The 26,264-nt window shown below is 40.3% G+C and overlaps 1 protein-coding gene across 24 annotated transcripts in view; it reads left to right on the forward strand.

Moving 5' to 3' along the window:
- The window catches only part of ZNF438 (zinc finger protein 438), a 176,154-nt gene that overhangs the window by 17,842 nt on the left and 132,048 nt on the right, over positions 1-26,264 (forward strand). The window contains exon 1 of one of the 24 annotated variants that reach the window (XM_068562423.1): positions 1,099-1,118. The exons of 22 other annotated variants lie outside the window; for them this stretch is intronic. The gene's annotated coding sequence lies outside the window, so the exon portion shown is untranslated. Of the gene's footprint in view, positions 1-1,098; positions 1,119-23,299; positions 23,320-26,264 lie in introns of those variants that run through there. One more of the 24 variants, XM_068562430.1, reaches the window with a different exon arrangement.

The following is a 26,264-nucleotide window of genomic DNA, read 5'->3' on the forward strand; positions in this document are numbered from 1 at the left end:
GGGAGCTGCTTCTCAGGATGATGCAAACAGTCTAAAATGGCTTGCGGTGATGGTTGCACAACTCTGTGAATATACTAAAATCAATGACTAGTATACTTTAAAAGGGTGAATTGTATAGTAGGTGAGTTATATCTCAGTAAAGCTGTTAAAAAAAGAATATATGAGGTAATATGTAGGGATATACTTTGAGCTATTTGAGAAGATCCTAGTAATATTATTGTTTGACTGTAAGGCTTTTAAATGGTAGCAGGATGACTTAGATATTTTTCCTTGCTTGCAGGCCTGTGATTTTATGCCATGACTCAACTTTATAAGGCTGTAACTCAGCAGTATAAAATGCTGAAAATGTTGAAACATAAAATGAAAACTGCTTGGCTTACTATTTTTATTTAATAGGATTTTCTGAATCAGTTAATTAGCAATAAGTAGAATGTGACATTAAGGAGTTAGATTTTAGAATCATAAAATTTTAGAGCTGGAAGAAACTTTAGAAGTCATCTATTTGAGGCTCCCTCATATTGTTTTGTAAGCGAGAAAACGGAGTCCTGCAGAGGTTAAATATGATATCTTAGGTCACTGAGTTGAGTAAACTCTAGAACTGAGTCAGTGTTCTTTGGGTTGATTACTATTGGTTTTAGTGCTACTAATAGTATTAGCACTGACAGTATCAATAGCAGCTATTTAAATGCTTCCTATGTACTTGGCATTCTGTTAGGTACTTTACGTGTGTTTTCTTGGCTAATCTGCACAGCAGTCTATGGCTGATTTGTTTTACCTGTGTATGAGTTTCCTGTTGCTGCTGTTACAAATTAACAAAAACTTCATGCCTTGAAATAGCACAAATTTATTATCTTACAGTTCTGGAGGTCAGAAGCCCAAAATGGGTCTTACTGAGAGCTGGTAGGGCTGCATTGCTTTCTGGCAGCTTCAGTAGAGATGCGTTTTCTTGTCTGTTCCATCTTCTATAGGCTGCCCACACTTCCTTTGCTCGTGGCCTCCTTCCAATGTCAGTGGCAGATTGAGTCTTTTGGATGCTATTTCTCTGGTTCTGACTCTTCTTCATCCCTCTTCTCCCGTTAAGGACCCACCTCAATAATCCAGGATACTCTCATTTTAAGGTCAGTTGATTGGCACTTGCAATCTTAATTCCCCCTTGTCATGTAACCTACCATATTCACAGATTTCAGGGATTAGGACGTGGATATCCTTTGGGGAGGTGTCATTATTTTGCCTCCTACAATCTGTTAATTAGAGAGATTGAGGTCCAGAGACGTTAGCTAAGTTGTCCAGGGTCCCAACGTTAGTAAATGAAAGAGCTCATAGTTTAACCCAGGTCTGTTATTTAGCATATCTTTCACAGTGATGCGATCTGTTCCACAAATGCCATTTGATTCTTGTCTGGAAGAGCAAGTAGGATGGTTGGCAGTATTCAGGTGGTAAATAGCTATTTCTTCTTAAAGTAAAATCACATTTACTTTAATAATAGCAAGAAATAGGCTATATTACTATGAAGCAATTAAAAGCATGGTAGAGAATTATATTTATTGATGTGGGAAAGTGTTTATGACTCCTTGAGACTTTCAGTTCATTACCCCCCGCCCCATTTCTCTCTATTCAGGAGTTCCCTGTGGTCATCAGTTCCTTCCTTATCCAGGCTTCTTCCCCAGTTCCAGTTACTCTCCTGCAGATTCCCCCCATCCCTGTGCACCCCTTTGATCTCCTGCCTGGCGAACACTCAGGACTGGGTGAGCCCAGCTACCTGCGTGTTGGTTTCACGTCAATGGTGCGTACACTCCGCAGCCTCAGAATTGCCAGTAGCCCCCCAGGTGCCTTTTATCTCACTCCCCACAGCATCCCGCCTCCGGGCTTTCAGACCTCTCGCCCCTCCCGTGTTACCTGGCGTCTCAGCAGTCCTCCACGCAATTGACCACAGTTGCCCATTGCTTCCTTTCGGGAACCCTCTGCTCTTGGCCTTTGTCACACCACCCTTTCCTGGCTCTCCTTTTCCCATTCTGGCTGGTCCTTTTCAGTCTTCTGTGTTGGTTCCTCCACTTCTGCCTGACTTCTCAGTGAGGAGCTCCTCAAGGTTTAGTCCTCTTTTTCTCCCCTCGCCCTTTTGATTTTAAGTATGACCTATTTGAGTAAGTCTCCCGTGTTCAGGTCTCTCGCCCACGCTCTCTCAGCCCCGGCACTAGTGACATTTGGGGCTGGATGACAGTTTGTTGCAGGGCTGTCTTGTGCACTGCAGGATGTTCAGCAGCGTCTCTGGCCTCTACCCACTAGATGCCAGTAGAACCCCCTCTGTCCCCGGTGTGACAACCGGAAGTGTCAGCACTCATTGCCGAGTATCTTCTGGGGGGCAAAATATCACCCCCAGTGGAGACCCACTTACCAAGCCTGAAGCTCCCTTCTCAGGGTCTAAGGATAACGCCTTTTGGCAGCTCCATCTGACTGTCTCCTAACAAATTTAACAGAACCAAAGTGGACTCTTGTTCTTTCTCCCGATTTACTGCCCTCCAGCTTTCCTCATTTCAGATCATGCGTGACCTTGCAGGGCACTGGAGGGAACTTCGGCTTTTATTCTGAGTGAACTAGGGAGCTGTCAGAGAGTTTGGGGCTAAGAAATGATAGGCTCTCATTTAGGTCAGGTCTTTGTTGAGAACAGACTGTAAGTTGGAGGGTTGAAGCAGGAAGACTAGTTAAGAATACTGCGGTGATCCAGGGGAAAAGGTGGGAGGAGCTCGCACCAGGGTGGCGGTAGAGGAGATGGTAAGGAATGGTATCTTTGGTTTACGCCTTAAATACAGGTATCCCTGAGAAGAGGAATGCATGGTGTCATCGTGAGATTAACATCTTAGTGTGATTTGTTTATCAAGTATTTTCTAAGATTTAAGGAAGCAGGATTTGGTGGATCAGAGAAGAGAGTAGCCAAAGCCAGGACCTTGTGGGGATGTTGCTTGAACGAATGCACGGCAGGTTGGGTGGTGAAATGAGAGTCCCCACGGTGTGGGGTGGGGTAAGCAGGGCATCCAGTACAGCTAGGCCCACCTCGCAGTCTTCTCCTGGGCTGGCCCTCCCACTCTAAAACAAGTACCTATGCCAGGGCGGATAGAACCAATGGAAGTCAGGAGACGTGTCTGCACCAGACCTTGCGAGCAGGTCGTTTGGGCTGTAAGGCTCTCAGCTGAAGTGGGGTGGCAGTTGGCATTTGGGGTGGGAAGGTTGTTGTCCTACAGGGTGGCCCTGCACGTTGTGGAACGCTGAGGATCCCTGGTCCCTCACTGATGGCAGCGTGTGTGTGCTCCCGCATCGTGACATCTAGACCGCGCCCCTGCCCTCGAAGTTCCGCATTCCCATGGGGGTCAGTCACGTTCAGCTGCAAACCACCACAGACGAAGCCCTTTTTATTTATTTATTTATGTATTTATTTAAATTTGGTAATTTATTTTCATGAATTTTTCCCTTTTTCAAAAAATTGGAGTACAGTTGATTTACAGTGTTGTGTTAGTTTCAGGTGCATAGCACAGTGACTCAGTTATATATATATATATATATCTATATATACATATGTATACATATATATATATATATATATCCTTTTTTTTTAAGATTTATTTTTGATAGGGACCCTTTTTAAAGTCTTTATTGAGTTTGTTACGGTATTGCTTCTGTTCTGGTTTTTTGGCCGTGGGGCATGTGGGATCTTAGCTCCCTGACCAGGGATCGAACCTGCACCCCCTGCATTGGAAGGCGAGGTCTTAACCACTGGGCCACCAGGGAAGTCCCTATATAGCTATTCTTTTTCAGATTCTTTTCCTTTATAGGTTATTACAAAATATTGAGTAGAGTTCCCTGTGCTATACAGTAGGACCTTGTTGGTTGGTTATCTGTTTTATACAGAGTAGTGTATGTATGTTAACCCCAAACTCCTGATTTACCCCTTCTCCCCCCCGCCCCCGATAACCGTACGTTTGTTTTCTATGTCTGAGGGTCCGTTTCTGTTTTGTAAATAAGTTCATTTGTTTCTTTTTTTTTTTAGATTCCACATATAAGCAATATATGATATTTATCTTTGTCTGACTTACTTCACTCAGTATGACAATCTCTAGGTCCATCCATGTTGCTGCAAATGGCATTATTTCTTCTTTTTTATGGCAGAGTAGTATTCCATTGTATATATATGTACCACATCTTCTTTATCCATTCATCTGTCGATGGACATTTAGTTTGCTTCCATGTCTTGGCTATTGTCAATAGTTCTACAATGAACATTGGGGTGCATGCATCTTTTTGAATTACAGTTTTCTCCAGATATTTGCCCAGGAGTGGGATTGCAGGATCGTTTGGTAGCTCTATTTTTAGTTTTTTAAGGAACCTCCATACTGTTCTCCATCATGGAGAACCAGTTTACATTCCCACCAGCAGCGTAGAAGGCTCCTTAAGCCCTTTTTTTCAATTTGAAAATTGTCTTCCATAACATGAAGTCAAAGGGCTATGGCATGGCAGACCCTTAAAGAATACCTAGATATTTGATTTCTAGTTTTAGGGGCTTAGAATGTACAGCAGTGAATATTGCCACCAGTACTTTAAAATTAGCATCCCTTAAATGTTTTCTGTCCCCAATATGTACCTTAAAATATTCATTCTTAACTCTTCTATAGAGGGTGTGGGTGTCTCAGGGCCATCTCTAAAGATAGTGCACAGGACACCTGTTCCAGCTGCTGCCTTCCCAGCCTTGTAGTGTGAGGGAATTTGAATAAAATAAGCGAGGAGTTGGGATGAAAGCAAATTCCCTGGCTGTATCTTAGCAAAGGGGTGGGAGTAGGATTGGAAGAGGAAGGTTAATGGCTATGTGTGAATGTTTATGCACATCATGTCTTTATCAGGTCTAGCTGGTATCCAGAGCGAGGTATTTTTACAATCACATTTTAGACAAAATAGTAGAAAATAGAGTGTACAACTCATCAGATTTGTGAAAGTTTGATAACTCAGAATTTGGAGCAATGAAAAACTCACCAAAGAAAAGATCATCAGTTTGAATATATAAAATTGAAGACCTGTTCACAATGGAAAAATAATATAACAGACTCGGGGAAATGCTCATATCAAGTGTGACTGAGGGTTAATATCTGTAATACCGGAGGAGTTCTCTCAAAACTTAATGAGGAAAAAACTGTCAAGATTTAGGACATAGGTGGACAGAGAATTTTAGCAGGTAGTGAGGAGTACAATTAGTAATAAAAATGGGTAATCAAAGAAGTGCATTTTAAATCAGCCTTGGGTTACCCCTTCTATTCTCTCGGAAGTACTGGAAATTAAGATAATTCCCAGTTCCAGCGAGGTTTTAAGGGATTGGGGCCATTTTCTCTTTTCTGTTTCTTGCGCGGTAGCTACCCCCAGCCACTGCCTTCGTCTCAACATGACATACGACTCTTCTGCCTGGTCCATGTTGCGTCCCTCGCCTCTTCCTCCTGGGCTCTGTCTTCCCTTGAGCAGCAGCTGGCTCGGAGCGGGGCATCCCACCCAGCCCAGCGCTGCTGCGGCGCCGCCCTCCGAGTTGACTCAGCACCGTACCGTGGTCTTGGGTGTATCAGTCAACCCCTGCCACCTGTCTGGGGGGTTCCTGAAGTTAGGGGTGGGCGATTGTGCCTCAGAGCCTGGCGCACAGAAGCTGTTCAACCACATGGTCTCTCTCAAAATTCATGGCTGTGCAACTGAATGTCTCTTCTGAAATTCTGGCCGAGAGTCAACGGTTAGAGGAATGAGATGGACTGAGAGGCCACTGCAGTGTCCCAAACAAGAGCTGGTGGCTCACATCAAGGCAGTGATGACAGCAATGGATGGAAGGAGCGTGTGTGGGACAGTTTCCTGTGCAGACTTAGCGACAGAGCTGATGTGTAGGGGTGGGGAGAACGAGGAGTTGTAGGTCGATGCTTCTTAACTTTTAGTGTGCACATGCATCCCCTGGGGATTTTGTGTCAAGGTAGCTCCTGATGCAGCGGGTCTGGGGTAGGGCCAGCGACTCTGGGTTTCCAGGAGATGAACAGCACTGCCGGTCCATGGGCCAGTCTTTAAGTAGCGAGGGTGAGAGAACTTGAGTTTCAGGCTCCCGTGCCTAGATGTTGATGTCTGTATCAGAAATGGGGAACACAGGAGAAAAGAAAGGGTGGGGCGGGCCTGGGAGATGGAGTGAAGTCCTTGTGGGACATTCAGGTTGAAAATTATAGACAGCTGGACACTTGGATCTTCAACTCAAGAGAAAATCAGGCCTAGAGATACAAATTTGGGAATCAGCACTTCATCAGTTATAGGAAGTAAAAGCCACGAGAATGAATGACATTACCTGCAAGAAAGAGATAAAGGTATTATTAGAAAATATGCTTATTCCTGCTTGCGAGAACTTTAATGTTCCATTTAAGTTACTTTATAAACCAACAGTGTGGAGGAAATTGGATAGGTGAGCCTCCTACATATGAACAAGCTGTAGGTATAAGTTCAGAAGTGGAGAAGTCTCCTTTGGAAAACCCCTTGAGTCCTTGGTAATGACCATAGATCATGTTAAGTATTCCATAGATCCAGTTTAAAAAGCATTGGAGTACCTTCTCTTATGAAAATTCATTCATACAAACAAATATGTATTAAACATCTTCAAATGCCAGCCACCTTTTCTGATCTCTGGGCTTAAGATAGCATAAAATGTATCCCCGACACGGCAGAGATTATGGGGGAGATTGGCAAAGTGGGTACCATGCAGTGTGATGCAGACTGTGGTGAGGAAGTGTGGCTGGGCCACACGACTCAGTATGGGGACAAGGGACAGCTTTCCTGTGGAAGCAGCATTTAAACCGAGACTGCAAGTCCGAGCGGAGGTGACCACGAAGAGGACGGGAAGGGCATGACAGCGACGACTTGGAGGGGAGAAGGCCCTGCAGGTTGAAGGAGGGTGGTATGGCTGGACGACAGAGTGTGGGGAGGGAGAGTTGTGAGGGATGAGGCTGGAGAAGGGAACAGAGTCCATGATGAGGCCCTTTCCCCCAGGACCTGGTGGAGGGTGGAGGGAGGAGGGAGAAAACGATGTATCTTCCAAAGGAAAAAGGATTATTCTGCCTGGGGGTAGTTCAAACAATAGTCCTATGCATATGGTTTCATAAGGCTTTTATGGACTGGCCTACTAATGGAATGACTCATAGTAACATTGTTTCTGTAGGAAAATGTTTTGGGCTTCAAAAACTTACAATTTAACTTCCAAAAATTTTTTTTTTTCACCATTTGGGGACTGCTTAGATAGGCATACAACTCTAGTGCTTTTTGTTATTTGTGTTCCAATCATGCTTTCTCTGGTGTTTATCTGTGTGGCTACAGTGTTGATTTTCCACCCTCTGATAGGAATCAAAGGAATCATTCCACAGATGGAGGAACAGATTTAGAAAATATGTGGAAATAAAAATAGAAATCTTTTTACAAGTTGTTTTGTTTTCAGAGTGTTTGTTCTTTAAAGTTAAGGATTACTCCATAAACTATATTGTGGTGTAGTGTTGTGTACTATGAAAGTATGGAAAATGAAACTGACATGAAAATTGTAAGCAGAAAGTAAGAGAGATTGGTGTGGTTTCACTATTGAAGTCAAATGGAATGCTGAAGGTAAACAGTACACGGATAAAATACCTACCTTTCAAAAATACTTTACTAACCTTGAGCTTAGCTTACTTAGCACCGTCATAATTATCATCATCATTATCTTCATTACTAGCTATTGTTATCATTAGAAATACTAGGTTTTTTTTTTTTTTAAGCGGAAAAGAACTGTTAAGGCCAGTCCCTTTATAAAATAGAACTACATGAGCTTCATTTTGTTTAATAAGTGGAACTTCAGGCTGAAACTCCTTCAAATTCCTAGGTCTCCAGTAGGCCAAGTTAATTTCATCCACACCCATCTCCTGAAAATCTTTCTTTCTGTATTAGCTAGAATGCTTTCAGCTGACAAATAACTGAAGACTCAACTGTGAACAACTGAAATAGTAAGTAAATTTAATTATCTCATATAACTAGAACTCTGGAAGAAAGATGGTTTTATAGTTGGTTCATGTAGCAGCTAACTGCTGTCATTAGGCTCTTGGGATCTTTCTGTCTTTCTGTTCTGCTATCATGATGAGTTAGCTTTTGTCCTCAAGCTTGTCCCTTCCTGGTCTCAAGATGGCAGGCAGCTTTAGCTCCAAGATTGATATCCTCATATCAAAGCACCCAAGACTGTCTTGGTTCGGGCTGCTATAACAAAATGCTATATACTGGGTGGCTTCAGCAACAGACATTTTATTTCTCACAGTTCTGGAGTCTGGGAAGACCAAGATCAAGGTGCCTGAAGATTTGATTCTTCATGAGCTTGCAGACAACTGTCTTTTTCCTGTTTCCTCGCACGGCAGAGAGAGAGAGCGCTCTAGTCTCCTATTTTATAAGGACACTAATCCCATTTTGGGGCTCCATGCTCCTAACCTAATCTAACCCTAATAGCCTCCAAAGACCTCACCTCCAGATACTATCACATTGGGGATTAGGGCTTAGACATAGGGTTTTTGGGGGGCACAAATATTCAAGCCATAGCATGTTTCTTATGTCTTTTTTCAGAGAGAAAAAGAAACCTCCAAGAAGACTTCAGTAGCCAAATTTACATGATATATCCCATTTCTAAACCAGCCAGTGGCAAGGGATATAGAAGTCCAGTGACTGGCTTTGGCTACTCAAGATTCATGGCCCTCCAGCCCTCCTCCCAGAGAAGAACAAAATTAGGATTCTGGTATCCAGGACGGAGAGTGGACTGGTGAGGCCAGCCACTCGTGTCCACCATCCCTTCCAAGGCCAGCTCCTCTGCCTGGGCTCTGAATCCTTTTTTGCACTTGGAGGACTTTATTCTGTTCATCATTTTTTCTCATCTTTATTTTTAGCCCGTCTCCTCTTTCTCTTCAGGCTTATTGAAAGAAGGGTCTATGCGTGCTGTCTGCATTTCTTTTCCTCCAGTTTATTCCGTAAATCTCCTGTAACCTGGATTCTGCTGCTCCTAATCGTAAACCTCCCCTTCTGTCATCATCCGTGCCCACCCAATTGCCTGGGCCTTTGCCAGTGTTACCGCTAGTGTTTTGCAAGACCAGTGCTTCTCCGGGTTTAGCGCGTACATCAGAATCATTTGGAGGGTGATTAAAATACAGACCCCTGGGTTCCATCCCCAGAGCTTCTAAATCAGTTAAGTCTGAGCTAGGGCTTGTAGAGCTGAGCTTACTTAATAACCTCTCTGGGGACATTTGATATTATTAATTTTACTACCACCTTTCTGAGTTTCAGAACTCAAAATTACTCTCAAACCTGCACTTGTTCCTCTTGTATTTTTTTTTTTTTTTAAGATCAGTTTTTTGTTTTTTTTTTTGTTTTTTAATTAATTAATTTATTTATTTTTGGCTGTGTTGGGTCTTCGTTTCTGTGCGAGGGCTTTCTCTAGTTGTGGCAAGCGGGGACCACTCTTCATCGCGGTGCGCGGGCCTCTCATTATCGCGGCCTCTCTTGTTGCGGAGCACAGGCTCCAGACGCGCAGGCTCAGTAGTTGTGGCTCACTGGGCCCAGTTGCTCCGCGGCATGTGGGATCTTCCCAGACCAGGGCTCGAACCCCTGTCCCCTGCATTGGCAGGCAGATTCTCAACCACTGCAACACCAGGGACGCCCCCCCCCCTTTTTTTTTTTTTAAATTGATGAATGGCAGTGTCCTTTTTCTCACGTAAGAAACCTGGAGCTCAGCGTGATTCTTTATTCTTCGTTACCCCCATGTACAGTCGGTTTATGTTCCATGCTCTAAATGTCCCTCCAGTGCATCATTTCATCTCCATCCTTATTGTCTCTGCTTTAGTTTGAGCCGTGTCTTTTCACCCATATTGCTGTAATGCTCTTTAAAAGCGCTTGTCCTGTCTCCAATCTCAGACTTTCTCTTATTTATACTTCATACTGTTGCAGAGTGATTTTTTTTTTTTAATGCAGGTCTAATCACATTATTCCTGAGCTCAAAATTCTTTGGCCTCCTACACCTTCCAGATAAAATCCAGACTCCCTCGCATGCAAGCAGAGTGCTTCAGTCCTGGGTCTCTGCCTGTCTGGCTAGTGCTAGCTTCTCTCACTTCTCCACTTGTCCTGGGCGTTAGTACCCGAACTTGCCGTGATTCTGAGTTCTCTTGCGCTTTTGAGCCTTTGCATGTTTTCTCTTTGCCTGAAACACTTCTCTGTCTCCCTTCACTGCTTATCTCCCAGGACTTAGCTCAGGGATGCCTCTACTATCACCCTGCTTCCCTGGTCCCTTTTCTGTCCCTGGGAGTTAGATGCTCCTTTTCTGTACAGCCATGGAGGTATGTAAATTGTACTCATTTAGCTCTTCAACACACTGCTCAATTCTGGAGGTTTATTTGGTGCTTATCCTCCTCTGGACTATAATTTCTTTCAGGACAAAGACTGTACTTTTCATCTGTTTCTTAATATAGTTCCTAACATAATTAGTCATTGTTTGTTGAGTGATTGAATGTTAAGGACCATTTTTAGTGATAGAAACTAGTCATAAAACCCAATCTGGAGAACTGAGGACCCACTCTGGGGAACAAATTGGAGGGTGACAAAAACACTGTAGGCTTTAGATCTAGTTGGATTTGTTCAAGATTCTGGAGGAAGTGGTGTTTCTTGGAGTCTGTGACAGGGCAGGGATGGGAGTTGGTGATGTATTGTAGAAATCACTTCAGTGGTGTTCAGACTAGGTGGCCATTTTCATTTCCTTGATAATTTGGATGAAATTTGGAGATATGACTGCGGTTAAGAGCTCCCTGTCATATTAAGAACTCTGTCCAGTAAGACAAGAACATCCGATTCCAACGTTATACCATATATAACGTATACCATATATACCTATGTCTATATCTATATTTATATCTATATATAGATATAGACATATTTGTTTATTTGGTTGTTCTTTGAGAAGTTTATGCAAACTTAAAAACAAATTACGGTTGTCGCAAAGCTGCCATCTTTGCGATATGTACATTTTATTTTAAAATTTTAAAGGTTAGCTTATTCATCCATTGTTCTTGAAAAATACATATCTGCCAAAAATTTCATAGTAGTTGTATGTTCCAGTCCTGCATTGTCCGTGTGATAACCACCAGCCACGTGTGGTTATTTAAATTTGAATTTAAATTCGTTAGAATTAAAATCAATTAAAAATTCAGTTCCTCAGTCATGCTGGCCACGTTTCAAGTGCTCAGTAACTAGTTGTATGGGACAGTGCAAATATAGGATATTTCATTATTATATTGACAATAATTTAGTCAGATGATTAGGATATAACCTCAAATTCCTGTTTTTAAAAAAATCCAAAAATGTCCCTTAAAAAGTGTTTTTATTATAAAATAAAACAAAGGTATGAAAATCACCCAAATCAGATATATGATTTAATGAGTTATTACAATGCCAGTAGCACCCAGGTCAAGAATTAGAACTTCATGAGTCACCCTTGAAATTCTTCCTTGTGTCCTGTGTCAATCCCAGCCCTTTCTTCTCTCATAAGTAGGCATCATCCCAAATTTTCGTAGTAATCACTTGCATTTTTCTTTTTATAATTTATGGATCCAGTTTGTTTCCTTCAACACTATAGTTTGGTTTTAACCAAAGTAAAAACATTTTTATTCAGATACAATTTCCATGCTGTAAAATGAATCCATTTAAAGTATACAATTCAGTGGTTTTAGTGTCTTCTCAGAATTGTACAACCATCACCACAGTCTAGGTTTCAGAACATTTTTGTCACACCAGAGAAAAACGTGTACCCCTTAGCAGTCATTCCTCACCCCCACCCTCCCAGTCACCCCAGCCCTGGCAACCATTAATCTGTTCTCTGTCTCTGTAGCTTGCTTATTCTGATTTTTCATGTAAATCAAGTCACACAACATGTGGTCTTTTGTGTCTGACTTCTTTCACTTAGTGTAACACTTTTGAGGTTCATCCATGGCATAGCATATATTAGTATTTTATTCCTCTTTGTTGCTGAAGACTATCCCATTGTATGGATATGCCACATTTTGTTTATCCGTTGATCAGCTGCTGGACGTTTGGGTTGTTTGCACTTATTGGCTGTTATGAATAATGCTGCTATGGGCATTTACATACAAGTTTTTGTGTGGATGTATGCTTTCATTTCCCTTGAATATATACTTAGTAGTGGGAATTGCTGGGTCAAGTGGTACTCTATGGTTTAACCTTTTGAGGAACTGCTGGACTGTTAGAAAAACAGAGGCTACACCATTTTGCATAACCAACAGCAATGTAGAGGGTTCCAGTTTCTCCACATCTTCATCAATATTTGTTATCTCTTTTTCATTATATCCATCTTAAAGGGTATAAAGTAGTATCTCATTGAGTATCTAATTGACTGTAAATGTATTATGGTTTTTTTTTAATTTTAATTTTTTTAAAAAAATTATTTGTTTATTTATTTTTGGCTGTGTTGGGTCTTCGTTGCTGTGCGCGGGCTTTCTCTAGTTGCCGCGAGTGGGGGCTACTCTTCGTTGTGGTGCACGGGCTTCTCATTGCGGTGGCTTCTCTTGTTGCGGAGCATGGGCTTTAGGCGTTAGGGCTCAGTAGTTGTAGCATGCGGGCTCTTGAGCGCAGGCTCAGTTGTTGTGGCGCATGGGCTTAGTTGCTGCACGGCAAGGGGGGTCTTCCCAGACCAGGGCTTGAACCTGTGTCCCCCGCATTGGCAGGCGGATTCTTAACCACTGCGCCACCAGGGAAGTCCCTGTATTATGGTTTTCATCTGCATTTCCCCAGTGGCAAATGACGTTGAGCATCTTCTTAATGTGTTTATTAGCCATTTGTAAATGGTCTTTGGAGAAACATCTATTCAAATCCTTTGCTCATTTAAAATTTTTAAATTATAGTTATAAAATAATGATAATTTTCATTATATAATTGTTTACCTTTTTATTAAAGACTTAACAAGAGTTCTTTATAACTGATACCAGTCCCTTTTCAGGTACATGATTTACAATTATTTACTCCCATTCTGTGTTTTTTTTTCCCTACTTTCTTTATAGTATCATTTGCAGTACAAAATATTTTAATTTAGATGGATCCCAATTTATCTATTTTATCTTTTGTCACTTGTACTTTTGGTATCGTATTTAACAAACCATTGCCTAATCCAAGACCATAAAGATTTACTGCTCTGTTTTCTTCTAAGAGTTTTATAGTTTTAGCACTTACATTGAAGTCTCTGATCCATTTTTAGTTAATTTTTCTGTAAGAAAAGGTCCAACTTTATTTTTTTTGCATTTGGACATTCAGTTGTCCCTGTACCATTTGTTGAAAAGACTGTACTTTGTCAATTAAATTGTTTTGGATGGCACTCTGTCAAAATTGATTATAAATGTAAGAGTTTATTTCTGAACTCTTAATTGACTTCCATTGTTTTACATGTTTGTCTTTATGTCAGTACCATAATGTGTTGATCACTGCAACTATATAGTAAGTTTTGAAATTGGGATATGTGAATCTTCCAACTTTGTTCTCGTTTTTAAAGATTGTTTGGCTATTCTGGGTTCCTTGCATATCCAAATGAGTTTTAGGATGTTTTTTAATTTCTGCAGAAAAGGCAGCTTGGATCATAATAGTAATTGTGCTGAATATGTAGACCAATAAGGGGAGTACTGATATCCTAACAATATTAAGTCTTAACAACCCATGAATGTAGCATGTTTTGTCTTTAATTTTTTCCAACGTTTTGTAGTTTCCAGTGAGTGAGTCCTGTACTGTTTTTGTTAAATATTGAATATATTCCTGAGTATTTTATTCTTTTTGATGTGATTGTAAATGCAGCTCTTTTCTTAATTTCATTCTTTTATGTTTGGGTTGGTCATTGCTGTTGTATAGAAATAGATTGAATTTGTATGTTAATCTTATATCCTGCAACCTTGTTGAACCTGGTTATTTGTGTTTAATAGTTTTTTTTTTTAGTTGGTTCCTTAGGATTTGCTACAAATTCATATCATCTATGAATAGAGATAGTTACACTTATTCCTTTCTGGATGCTGATTTTGTTTGCTTGTTTTTTTTTCTTACCTAATTACAATGGTTAGTTACACCTGCAGTGAAATGTTGAGTAGAAATTGTAAGAAATAGAACATTGTTTTCTTGTTCCTAATTTTAGGAGTGATCCATTCAGTCTTTCACTATTAAGTATAATATTAGCTGTGATTTTTTTTTTTTTGTGGATGCCCTTTGTCTGGTTTAGGAAGTTCCTTTCTGTTCCTGGTTTGTTGAATGAGTTTTATGACAAGACAGTGTTGGATTTTGGAAAATGCCTTTTCTCAATTGATATGATCATGTGGCTTTTATTTTTTATTTTATTAATTTGGTTTGCTAATATTTTGTGGAAGATTTTTGCATCAATAGCTATAAAGAATATTGGTCTGTAGATATCTCATGATGTCTTTGTCTAGCTTTGGTATCAGAGTATTACTGGCCCCTGGCCCCATAGAAGTATTATCTCCTTTTTTTTTTTTTTTTTTCTTTCTTTTTTGGGGAAGAGTTTGTCAGAGATTGGTATTAATTCTCATTTAAATGTTTGGTAGAATTTACCAGTGAAGTCCTTTGAGTCTGCACTTATATCTATTTGGAAGTGTTTTTAATCACCAATTCAGTCTCTTGCTATAAGCCTTTTTAGAGATTCCGTTTTTTCTTCAGTTTCAGTAGTTTGTGTTTTTCTAGGAATTTGTTCTTTTCCTCCAAGTTATCCACTTTGTTGTACGGTTGTTCATAGTATTCCTTTATAATACTTTTTATTTCTGTATAATCAATAGCAGTATCGTTTTATTCATTTGTAATTTTTGTGTCCCCTCATTTTCTCCTTGGTCACTACAACTAAAGGGTTGTCAATTTTGGGGATCTTTTCAAAGAAACAATTTTTGTTTTCATTGATTGTCTTTCGTGTTTTTCTATTCTTTATTTCATTTGTTTGCATTTTAATCTTTATTGTTTCTTTCTTGCTGCTTGCTTAGGTTTAGATTGCTCTTTTTTCTTGGTTCTTAAGATGGAAGTTTAGGTTATTGATTTGAGATCTTTCTTCTTTTATAATATAGGCATTTACAGCTATAAATTTTCCTCTAAGCACTGCTTTCTTTAGCTACATCCCATAGGTTTTGGTATGTTGTATTTTAGTTTTCATTCATCTCAAGGTATTTTCTGATTTCCTTTATGATTTCTTCTTTGTTTCATTGGCTACTTACCAGTGTATTGTTTTATTTCCATGTATTTGTGAATTTCCAAAATTTCCTTCTGTTACTGATTTCTGATTGCATTCAATTGTGGAATGGATTTTAGTCACATGATTTTAATCACTTTAAATTCTTGAGGGTTGTTTGTGGCCTAGAATATGGTCTCTTTTAGAGACTGTTTCATGTGCACTTGAGAAGACGGCCTTGTGTTGTTGGGTGGAGTGTTGTATAGATGTCTGGCAGGTCTAGTTGGCTTACACGTTTATTCCAATCTTCTATTTCCCTGTTGTTTTTCTTCCTGGTTGTTCCATCTAGTATTGAAAGGGGATAAGAAGTCTCCTATTATCATTTTTGAATTGTTTATTTATTCTTTCAATTCTTCTTCCTCTGTTGTTGTAGCTTTACCGCCTATTTTGGCTGGTTTTCTTATAGTTGCTGTTTCATAGTGTGTCACTTTCTATCCTTTTACTTTCAACCTATTTGTATCGTTGAACCTACTGTCTCCTGTAGACAGTATATAGTATATCGTTGGGTTTTTAAAAATACAATCTGATAATCTCTGCCTTTTGATTGCATTGTTTAGTCTATTCACATTTAATATTATTGATATGGTTGGATTTACACCTGCCATTTTGCTTTTTGTTTTCCATAGGTCTTATGCCTTCTTTTGTTCTTTTTTTTTATACTGCCCTCTTTTGAAATAAGTGAATCTCTTCCAGTGTGGTATCTTAACTCCTTTAATAATTTTTAAATTATACATTTTGAATTAGTTTCTTAGTGTTTGCTCTAGGGCTTACAATATAGCTCTTAGCTTAAGAGAATCTACTTCTGATTTTTACCTACTTTCAGCAAAATTAAGAAACTCCTCTCCTGTATAGCTCTATTTCTCTCTCCATTTTTTTGCTACTACTGTTATCCATATTACATCTATATATTGTAGAAACCCAACAATATATTATTATAGTTTTTCCTTTATGTAAGTCTTTTAAAGAAGCTGAGAGAAGAAAGGAGAGCAGGTGCATATTTATGGAGTTAGTTATATTAACTTTTCTACTTTTCATCCACCTCATATATTCTGTGGGTCTGAGTTACCATCTGGTGTTATTTCCCTACTCCAGCACAAGGCAGGTTTGCTCTCATCTGCTTCCTCTCTGTTACTGTCATCAAATATATAAAATTTTACATGTTGTTATTAGCCCAACAATACACTTGTATGCATACTGTTTCATTGAATTGCTCTTTAATTCAGTTAAGAGAAGGGGGAGAAATACGCAATTGTAGTCTCTTTTGTAATTGTGTACATAATTATTGGCAGTCTGTTTCTTGTGTGCATTCAAACTACTGTTTGGTGTCATTTGCTTTCAACCTGAAGAACTCTTTTCAGTATTTCTTTTTTTTTTTTAAACATCTTTATTGAAGTATAATTGCCTTACAATGGTGTGTTAGCTTCTGCCCCACAACAAAGTGAATCAGTTATACATATACAATATGTTCCCATTTCTCTTCCCTCTTGCATCTCCCTCCCTCCCACCCTCCCCATCCCACCCCTCTAGGTGGTCACAAAGCACCGAGCTGATCTCCCTGTGCTATGCGGCTGCTTCCCACTAGTTATCTATTTTACATTTGGTAGTGTATATATGTCCATGACACTCTCTTACCCTGTCACGTCTCACCCCACCCCCTCCCCATATCCTCAAGTCCATTCTCTAGTAGGTCTGTGTCTTTATTCCCGTCTTGCCACTAGGTTCTTCATGGCCTTTTTTTTTTCCCTTAGATTCCGTATATATGTGTTAGCATACTGTATTTGTTTTTCTATTTCTGACTTACTTCACTCTGTATGACAGACTCTAACTCCATCCACCTCATTACAAATACCTCCATTTCATTTCTTTTTATGGCTGAGTAATATTCCATTGTATATATGTGCCACATCTTCTTTATCCATTCATCTGTCGATGGACATTTAGGTTGCTTCCATGTCCTGGCTATTGTAAATAGAGCTGCAATGAACATTTTGGTACATGACTCTTTTTGACCTATGGTTTTCTCAGGGTATATGCCCAGTATTGGGACTGCTGGGTCGTATGGTAGTTCTATTTGTAGTTTTTTAAGGAACCTCCATACTGTTCTCCATAGTGGCTGTATCAATTTACATTCCCACCAACAGTGCAAGAGTGTTCCCTTTCCTCCACACCCTCTCCAGCATTTCTTGTTTCTAGATTTTTTGATGATGGCCATTCTGATCGGTGTGAGATGATATCTCATTGTAGTTTTGATTTGCATTTCTCTAATGATTAATGATGTTGAGCATTCTTTCATGTGTCTGTAGACCATCTGTATATCTTCTTTGGAGAAATGTCTATTTAGGTCTTCTGCCCATTTTTGGATTGGGTTGTTCGTTTTTTTGTTATTGAGCTGCATGAGCTGCTTGTAAATCTTGGAGATTAATCCTTTGTCAGTTGCTTCATTTGCAAATATTTTCTCCCATTCTGATGGTTGTCTTTTGGTCTTGTTTATGGTTTCCTTTGCTGTGCAAAAGCTTTTAAGTTTCATTAGGTCCCATTTGTTTATTTGTGTTCTTATTTCCATTTCTCTGGGAGCTGGGTCAAAAAGAATCTTGCTGTGATGTATGTCATAGAGTGTTCTGCCTATGTTTTCCTCTAAGAGTTTGATAGTGTCTGCCCTTACACTTAGGTCTTTAATCCATTTTGAGTTTATTTTTGTGCATGGTGTCAGGGAGTGTTCTAATTTCATACTTTTACATGTACCTGTCCAATTTTCCCAGCACCACTTATTGAAGAGGCTGTCTTTTCTCCACTGTATATGCTTGCCTCCTTTATCAAAGGTAAGGTGACCATATGTGTGTGGGTTTATCTCTGGGCTTTCTATCCTGTTCCATTGATCTATATTTCTGTTTTCGTGCCAGTACCAAACTGTCTTGATTACTGAAGCTTTGTAATATCGTCTGAAGTCAGGGAGCCTGATTGCCCCAGCTCCATTTTTCGTGCTCAAGATTGCTTTGGCTATTCGGGGTCTTTTGTGTTTCCATACAAATTGTGGAATTTTTTGTTCTAGTTCTGTGAAAAATGCCAGTGGTAGTTTGATAGGGATTGCATTGAATCTGTAGATTGCTTTGGGTAGTAGAGTCATTTTCACAATGTTGATTCTTCCAATCCAGGAACATGGTATATCTCTCCATCTATTTGTATCATCTTTAATTTCTTTCATCAGTGTCTTATAATTTTCTGCATACAGGTCTTTTGTCTCCTTAGGTAGGTTTATTCCTAGATATTTTATTCTTTTTGTTGCAATGGTAAACGGGAGTGTTTTCTTAATTTCACGTTCAGATTTTTCGTCATTAGTGTATAGAAATGCAAGAGATTTCTGTGCATTAATTTTGTATCCTGCTACTTTACCAAATTCATTGATTAGCTCTAGGAGTTTTCTGGTAGCATCTTTAGGATTCTCTATGTATAGTATCATGTCATCTGCAAATAGTGACAGCTTTACTTCTTCTTTTCCGATTTGGATTCCTTTTATTTCTTTGTCTTCTCTGATTGCTGTGGCTAACACTTCCAAAACTATGTTGAATAATAGTGGTGAGAGTGGGCAACCTTGTCTTGTTCCTGATCTTAGTGGAAATGGTTTCAGTTTTTCACCATTGAGGACAATGTTGGCTGTGGGTTTGTCATATATGGCCTTTATTATGTTGAGGAAAGTTCCCTCTATGCCTACTTTCTGCAGGGCTTTTATCATAAATGGGTGTTGAATTTTGTCGAAAGCTTTCTCTGCATCTATTGAGATGATCATATGGTTTTTCTCCTTCAATTTGTTAATATGGTGTATCACATTGATTGATTTGCGTATGTTGAAGAATCCTTGCATTCCTGGGATAAACCCCACTTGATCATGGTGTGTGATCCTTTTAATGTGCTGTTGGATTCTGTTTGCTAGTACTTTGTTGAGGATTTTTGCATCTATGTTCATCAGTGATATTGGCCTGTAGTTTTCTTTCTTTGTGACATCTTTGTCTGGTTTTGGTATCAGGGTGATGGTGGCCTCGTAGAATGAGTTTGGGAGTGTTCCTCCCTCTGCAATATTTTGGAAGAGTTTGAGAAGGATAGGTGTTAGCTCTTCTCTAAATGTTTGATAGAATTCGCCTGTGAAGCCATCTGGTCCTGGGCTTTTGTTTGTTGGAAGGTTTTTAATCACAGTTTCAATTTCAGTGCTAGTGATTGGTCTGTTCATATTTTCTATTTCTTCCTGGTTCAGTCTCGGCAGTTTGTGCATTTCTAAGAATCTGTCCATTTCTTCCAGGTTGTCCATTTTATTGGCATAGAGTTGCTTGTAGTAATCTCTCATGATCTTTTGTATTTCTGCAGTGTCAGTGGTTACTTCTCCTTTTTCATTTCTAATTCTATTGATTTGAGTCTTCTCCCTTTTTCTCTTGATGAGTCTGGCTAATGGTTTATCAATTTTGTTTATCTTCTCAAAGAACCAGCTTTTAGTTTCATTGATTTTTGTTATTGTTTCCTTCATTTCTTTTTCATTTATTTCTGACCTAATCTTTATGATTTCTTTCCTTCTGCTGGCTTTGGGGTTTTTTTGTTCTTCTTTCTCTAATTGCTTTAGGTGCAAGGTTAGGTTGTTTATTCGAGATGTTTCCTGTTTCTTGAGGTAGGCTTGTATTGCTGTAAACTCCCCTCTTAGCACTGCTTTTGCTGCGTCCCATAGGTTTTGGGTCGTCGTATCTCCATTGTCATTTGTTTCTAGGTATTTTTTGATTTCCCCTTTGATTTCTTCAGTGATCACTTCGTTATTAAGTAGTGTATTGTGTAGCCTCCATGTGTTTGTATTTTTTACAGATCTTTTCCTGTAATTGATATCTAGTCTCATAGCGTTGTGGTCGGAAAAGATACTTGATACGATTTCAATTTTCTTAAATTTACCAAGGCTTGATTTGTGACCCAAGATATGATCTATCCTGGAGAATGTTCCATGAGCACTTGAGAAAAATGTGTATTCTGTTGTTTTTGGGTGGAATGTCCTATAAATATCAATTAAGTCCATCTTGTTTAATGTATCATTTAAAGCTTGTGTTTCCTTATTTATTTTCATTTTGGATGATCTGTCCGTTGGTGAAAGTGGGGTGTTAAAGTCCCCTACTATGATTGTGTTGCTGTCGATTTCCCCTTTTATGGCTGTTAGTATTTGCCTTATGTATTGAGGTGCTCGTATTTTGGGTGCATAAATATTTACAATTGTTATACCTTCCTCTTGGATCGATCCCTTGATCATTATATAGTGTCCTTCTTTGTCTCTTGTAATAGTCTTTATTTTAAAGTCTATTTTGTCTGATATGAGAATTGCTACTCCAGCTTTCTTTTGATTTCCATTTGCATGGAATATCTTTTTCCATCCCCTCACTTTCAGTCTGTATGTGTCTCTAGGTCTGAAGTGGGTCTCTTGTAGACAGCATATATATGGGTCTTGTTTTTGTATCCATTCAGCCAGCCTGTGTCTTTTGGTGGGAGCATTTAATCCATTTACATTCAAGGTAATTATCGATATGTATGTTCCTATTCCCATTTTCTTAAATGTTTTGGGTTTGTTATTGTAGGTGTTTTCCTTCTCTTGTGTTTCTTGCCTAGAGAAGTTCCTTTAGCATTTGTTGTAAAGCTGGTTTGGTGGTGCTGAACTCTCTCAGCTTTTGCTTGTCTGTAAAGGTTTTAATTTCTCCATCGAATCTGAATGAGATCCTTGCTGGGTAGAGTAATCTTGGTTGTAGGTTTTTCTCCTTCATCACTTTAAGTATATCCTGCCACTCCCTTCTGGCTTGCAGAGTTTCTGCTGAAAGATCAGATGTTAACATTATGGGGATTCCCTTGTGTGTTATTTGTTGTTTTTCCCTTGCTGCCTTCAATATGTTTTCCTTATATTTAATTTTTGACAGTTTGATTAATATGTGTCTTGGCGTGTTTCTCCTAGGGTTTATCCTGTATGGGACTCTCTGTGCTTCCAGGACTTGATTAACTATTTCCTTTCCCATATTAGGGAAGTTTTCAACTATAATCTCTTCAAATATTTTCTCAGTCCCTTTCTTTTTCTCTTCTTCTTCTGGGACCCCTATAATTCGAATGTTGGTGCGTTTAATGTTGTCCCAGAGGTCTCTGAGACTGTCCTCAGTTCTTTTCATTCTTTTTTCTTTATCCTGCTCTGTAGTAGTTATTTCCACCATTTTATCTTCCAGGTCACTTATCCTTTCTTCTGCCTCAGTTATTCTGCTATTGATCCCATCTAGAGTATTTTTAATTTCATTTATTGTGTTTTTCATCATTGCTTGGTTCCTCTTTAGTTCTTCTACGTCCTTGTTAAATGTTTCTTGCATTTTGTCTATTCTATTTCCAAGATTTTGGATCATCCTTACTATCATTATTCTGAATTCTTTTTCAGGTAGACTACCTATTTCCTCTTCATTTGTTAAATCTGGCGTGTTTTGACCCTGCTCCTTCATCTGCTGTGTGTTTTTCTGTCGTCTCATTTTGCTTATCTTACTGTGTTTGGGGTCTCCTTTTCACAGGCTGCAGGTTCGTAGTTCCCGTTGTTTTTGGTATCTGTCCCCAGTGGCTAAGGTTGGTGGTTCAGTCGGTTGTGTAGGCTTCCTGGTGGAGGGAACTAGTGCCTGAGTTCTGGTGGATGAGGCTGGATCTTGTCTTTCTGGTGGGCACGTCCACGTCTGGTGGTGTATTTTGGGGTGTCTGTGGCCTTATTATGATTTTAGGCAGCCTCTCTGCTAATGGATGGGGCTGTGTTCCTGTCTTGCTAGTTGTTTGGCATAGGGTGTTCAGCACTGTAGCTTGCTGGTCATTGAGTGATGCTGGGTCTTGATGTTGAGATGGAGATCTCTGAGAGATTTTTGCCGTTTGGTATTACGTGGAGCTGGGAGGTCTCTTGTGGACCAGTGTCCTGAAGTTGGCTCTCCCACCTCAGAGGTACGGCCCTGATGCCTGGCTGGAGCACCAAGAGCCTTTCGTCCACACGGCTCAGAGTAAAAGGGAGAAAAAATAGAAAGAAAGAAAGAAAGAAAGAAAGAGGCTATAATATAGTGAAGTAAAATAAAGCTATTGTAAAGCAAAGCTATACAGACAAAATCTCACCCAGAAGCATATACATATACACTCACAAAAAAAAGGAAAAGGGGAAAAATTAATATATCCTGCTCCCAAAGTCCACCTCCTGAATTTGGGATGATTCGTTGTCTATTCAGGTATTCAACAGATGCAGGCACATCAAGTTGTTTGTGGAGTTTTAATCCACCGCTTCTGAGGCTGCTGGGAGAGATTTCCCCTTCTCTTTTCTGTTCGCACAGCTCCTGGAGATCAGCTTTGGATTTGGACCCGCCTCTGCATGTAGGTCGCCTGAGGGCGTCTGTTCCCCACCCAGACAGGACAGGGTTAAAGGAGCAGCTGCTTCGGGGGCTCTGGCTCACCCAGGCCGCGGGGAGGGAGGGGTACAGAGGAGGCGGGGCGAGCCTGCGGCGTCAGAGGCTGGTGTGACGTTGCACCAGCCTGAGGCGCGCAGTGCGTTCTCCCGGGGAAGTTGTCCCTGGATCACGGGACCCTGGCAGTGGCGGGCTGCACAGGCTCCCGGGAGGGGCGGTGTGGAGAGTGACCTGTGCTCGCACACAGGATTTTTGGAGGCGGCAGCAGCAGCCCCAGCGTCTCACGCCCGTCTCTGGGGTCCGCGCTGATAGCCGCGGCTCGCGCCAGTCTCTGAAGTTCGTTTAGGCGGCGCTCTGAATCCCCTCTCCTCGCGCACCAGGAAACAAAGAGGGAAGAAAAAGTCTCTTGCCTCTTCGGCAGCTGCAGACTTTTTCCCGGTCTCCCTCCCGGCCAGCTGTGGTGCGCTAACCCCTTCAGGCTGTGTTCACGCCGCCAACCCCAGTCCTCTCCCTGCGATCCGACCGAAGCCCGAGCCTCAGCTCCCAGCCCCCGCCCGCCCCGGCGGGGGAGCAGACAAGCCTCTCGGGCTGGTGAGTGCTGGTCGGCACCGCTCCTCCGTGCCGGAGCCTCTCCGCTTTGCCCTCTGCACCCCTGTGGCTGCGCTCTCCTCCGTGGCTCCGAAGCTTCCCCCCTCTGCCACCCGCAGTCTCTGCCCGCGAAGGGGCTTCCTAGTGCGTGGAAATCTTTCCTCCTTCACAGCTCCCTCCCACTGGTGCAGGTGCCGTCCCTATTCTTTTGTCTCTGTTATTTCTTTTTTCTTTTGCCCTACCCAAGTACGGGGGGAGTTTCTTGCCTTTTTGGAGGTCGGACGTTTTCTGCCAGCGTTCAGTGGGTGTTCTGTAGGAGCAGTTCCACGTGTAGATGTATTTCTACTGTATCTGTGGGAAGGAAGGTGATCTCCGCGTCTTACTCTTCCGCCATCTTCTCTCTATATCTCAGTATTTCTTATAAGGCAGATCTCCTAGCAACAAATTCTCTCAGTTTTTGTTTTTCTGGGAATGTCTTGGTTCCACCTTCGTGGTTGAAAGATAGTTTTGCTGGACGTAAGATTATTAATTCACAGTTTTTATCTTCAGCATTTTGAATATTCAGTCCTACTACCTCCTAGTTTCCTCTGCTTCTGATGAGAAGTCAGCTGTCAGTTTTATTGGGGTTCCTTGTATGTGATGAGTCATTTTTCTCTTGCTGATTTCAAGATTTTTTTCTTTGTTTCTCAACATTTTGATTATATTTTTTCTGGGTGTGGATCTCTTTATATTTATCTGGTTTGGAGTTTGTTGAACTTCTTAGATGTGTAGATTACTAATGTTTTTCATCAAATTTGGGAAGATTTCAGTCATTATCTAAATCTTTGTTCTGTGCCTTTCTCTTTTTCTGTGGTGCTCTGTTCATGCTTCCTCATTCTTTTTTTCTCCCCATTCTTCAAATTGTGTATAATCTCTATCAATTTATCTTCAAGCACTCTGGTTCTTTCTTCTTCCAGTTCATGTCTACCGTTGGGCTCCTATAGTGAATTTTCCATTTCAGTTATTGTACTTTTTCAGTTATTGTACAATTCCAAAATTTCTGTTTGCTGCTTTTTTTCTGTAATTTCCTTATCTTTATTTATATTCTCTATTTGCTGAAACATTGTCATCATACTTCTCTCTAATTCCTTCTACATGGTTTCCTTTAGTTCTGTGAACTTATTTGTAATAGCTGATTTGAAGTCTGTGTCTGTTAAGTCTAACATCTGGGCCCCTTTAGAATCAGTTTGTATTGCCTGCCTTTTTTTCCTGAAAATGGGTTTGCTGCTTCTTTGCACATTTTGCAATATTTGTTGAAAACCGGGCATTTTAAATAACATGTAGCAACTCTGTGTGGTGATCACCTTGGGGATGGGGGTTAATACTGTTTGCTTGGTTATTTATATGTATTTTTAGTGACTTGGATGAACTGACTGTGTGAAAGCTATTTCCCCCAGTGGAGAACATTGGATGTCTCTACTCAAATTTATTTTCTTGTTTTTTCTTTTATCTTCACTACCCAAGGGTTACCCCTTGGTCAGATAAGCCACTCATTGGTTAAAGGCTGTGCTTATACCCTCCTAGCCAGTTAGAATTTTACTCTTTACCATTTAGACGTGCATGTGGTTTGAAGAGTGCTATCATAGTTGAAAGAGTTTAGGTATTACCCAGTCATACAGTTCATAAAGGAAAGGCAGGATAAATTCTTGAGCTTTTTCTTTGATTTAATGGTTTTTAAGATGATTAATTGGTTCTCTATCATCTCTTGAAGATGACCAATTATTAAAAAAATTATGAACTCTTAGAAGTAAACATTTGATGGGTTTTAATCCATTTCAGTTATTATCATTAATGAAGCTCAAATTATTCCATCTTTGGCCACTGGGAGCCTTTGGAGATTGGCTCCTGAGTCCTAGAATTAGCCATTTCTCTAAGAAGCTCTGGTCTCTAAGGGATGCTCAGTGATGCTGGATTGGCCTTTGTCTGTAGGCTTTTTCTGTAAGCAGAGCTAAGAAATATATGCACATATTTAAGATAAAATAAAATAAAATACCTCACAAGGCCATATTGATGCTTCCAATTAAAACTCTAGACTACAGTGTATTTGAATCTTCCTTCTATATTTCCTTTTCTCTGTGCCAAGAATCCTGGTTTTTCAAAGACATAAGTGATTATAGAATTAGAAAATCCCATACTTATTCATTTTACACATGCAGTAGTCTCAGAATGACAACAGTAATACTACTGAAAACATTAAAAAGCATACTTTTGCTTATACTCTCACTTTACAGCATTTAGGACTGGCAGTGTCTTCTGAGACATTGTTTGTTTAGCAAAATGAAATGTTTGCTTAGCAGCATTTTAGAGCACCTTCTCTTTCTCAGACTCCCTGCTAGAAAGGAGGAAGAGACACAACCTTGTTCTCTAAAAGCTGGGTTGCTGGGTTACGTGGTGTCATTCTGGTATAGGAAGGCGTGGCCCCAAAATCGGGGTTTTTAGTCTTCTTTAAAGGTACCGTTAATGATGTAATTGCGTGCTTCCTAAAATAAAACTGTTTCATTTTCTGCTCTTATCAGGGAGCAGCTTCCATTGGGTGGAGATGCTTGATACTTCCTAATCTCTCTTACCTAGCGTTATTAGTCAGATTGTGCAGAGAAATGCAACTAGCAGGAGATATGTCTATGTATGCTATCACAGCTTTTGTGGATGCACTATAGATAGATGGATGGATAGATAGATAGAAGAATAGGATGTACTAGCTAGATAGATGGATAGGGAGAGTTAGTTTTTATGTTAAGGAACTGGCTCACCTGATTGTGGGAGCTGGCAAGTGTGAAATTTGTAGAGTAGGCCAGCAGGCAGAAATTTTAGGTAAACGTTGATGATGTAGTCTTGAGTCCAAAATTTGCAGGGCAGCTCAGCAGACTGGAAGCTCAGGCAGGTTTCTGTGTTGCAGTCTTGAGGCAGAA

This window comes from Eschrichtius robustus, chromosome 1 (assembly GCF_028021215.1).
Source record: "Eschrichtius robustus isolate mEscRob2 chromosome 1, mEscRob2.pri, whole genome shotgun sequence".
In the NCBI taxonomy this organism is placed as follows: domain Eukaryota; kingdom Metazoa; phylum Chordata; class Mammalia; order Artiodactyla; family Eschrichtiidae; genus Eschrichtius; species Eschrichtius robustus.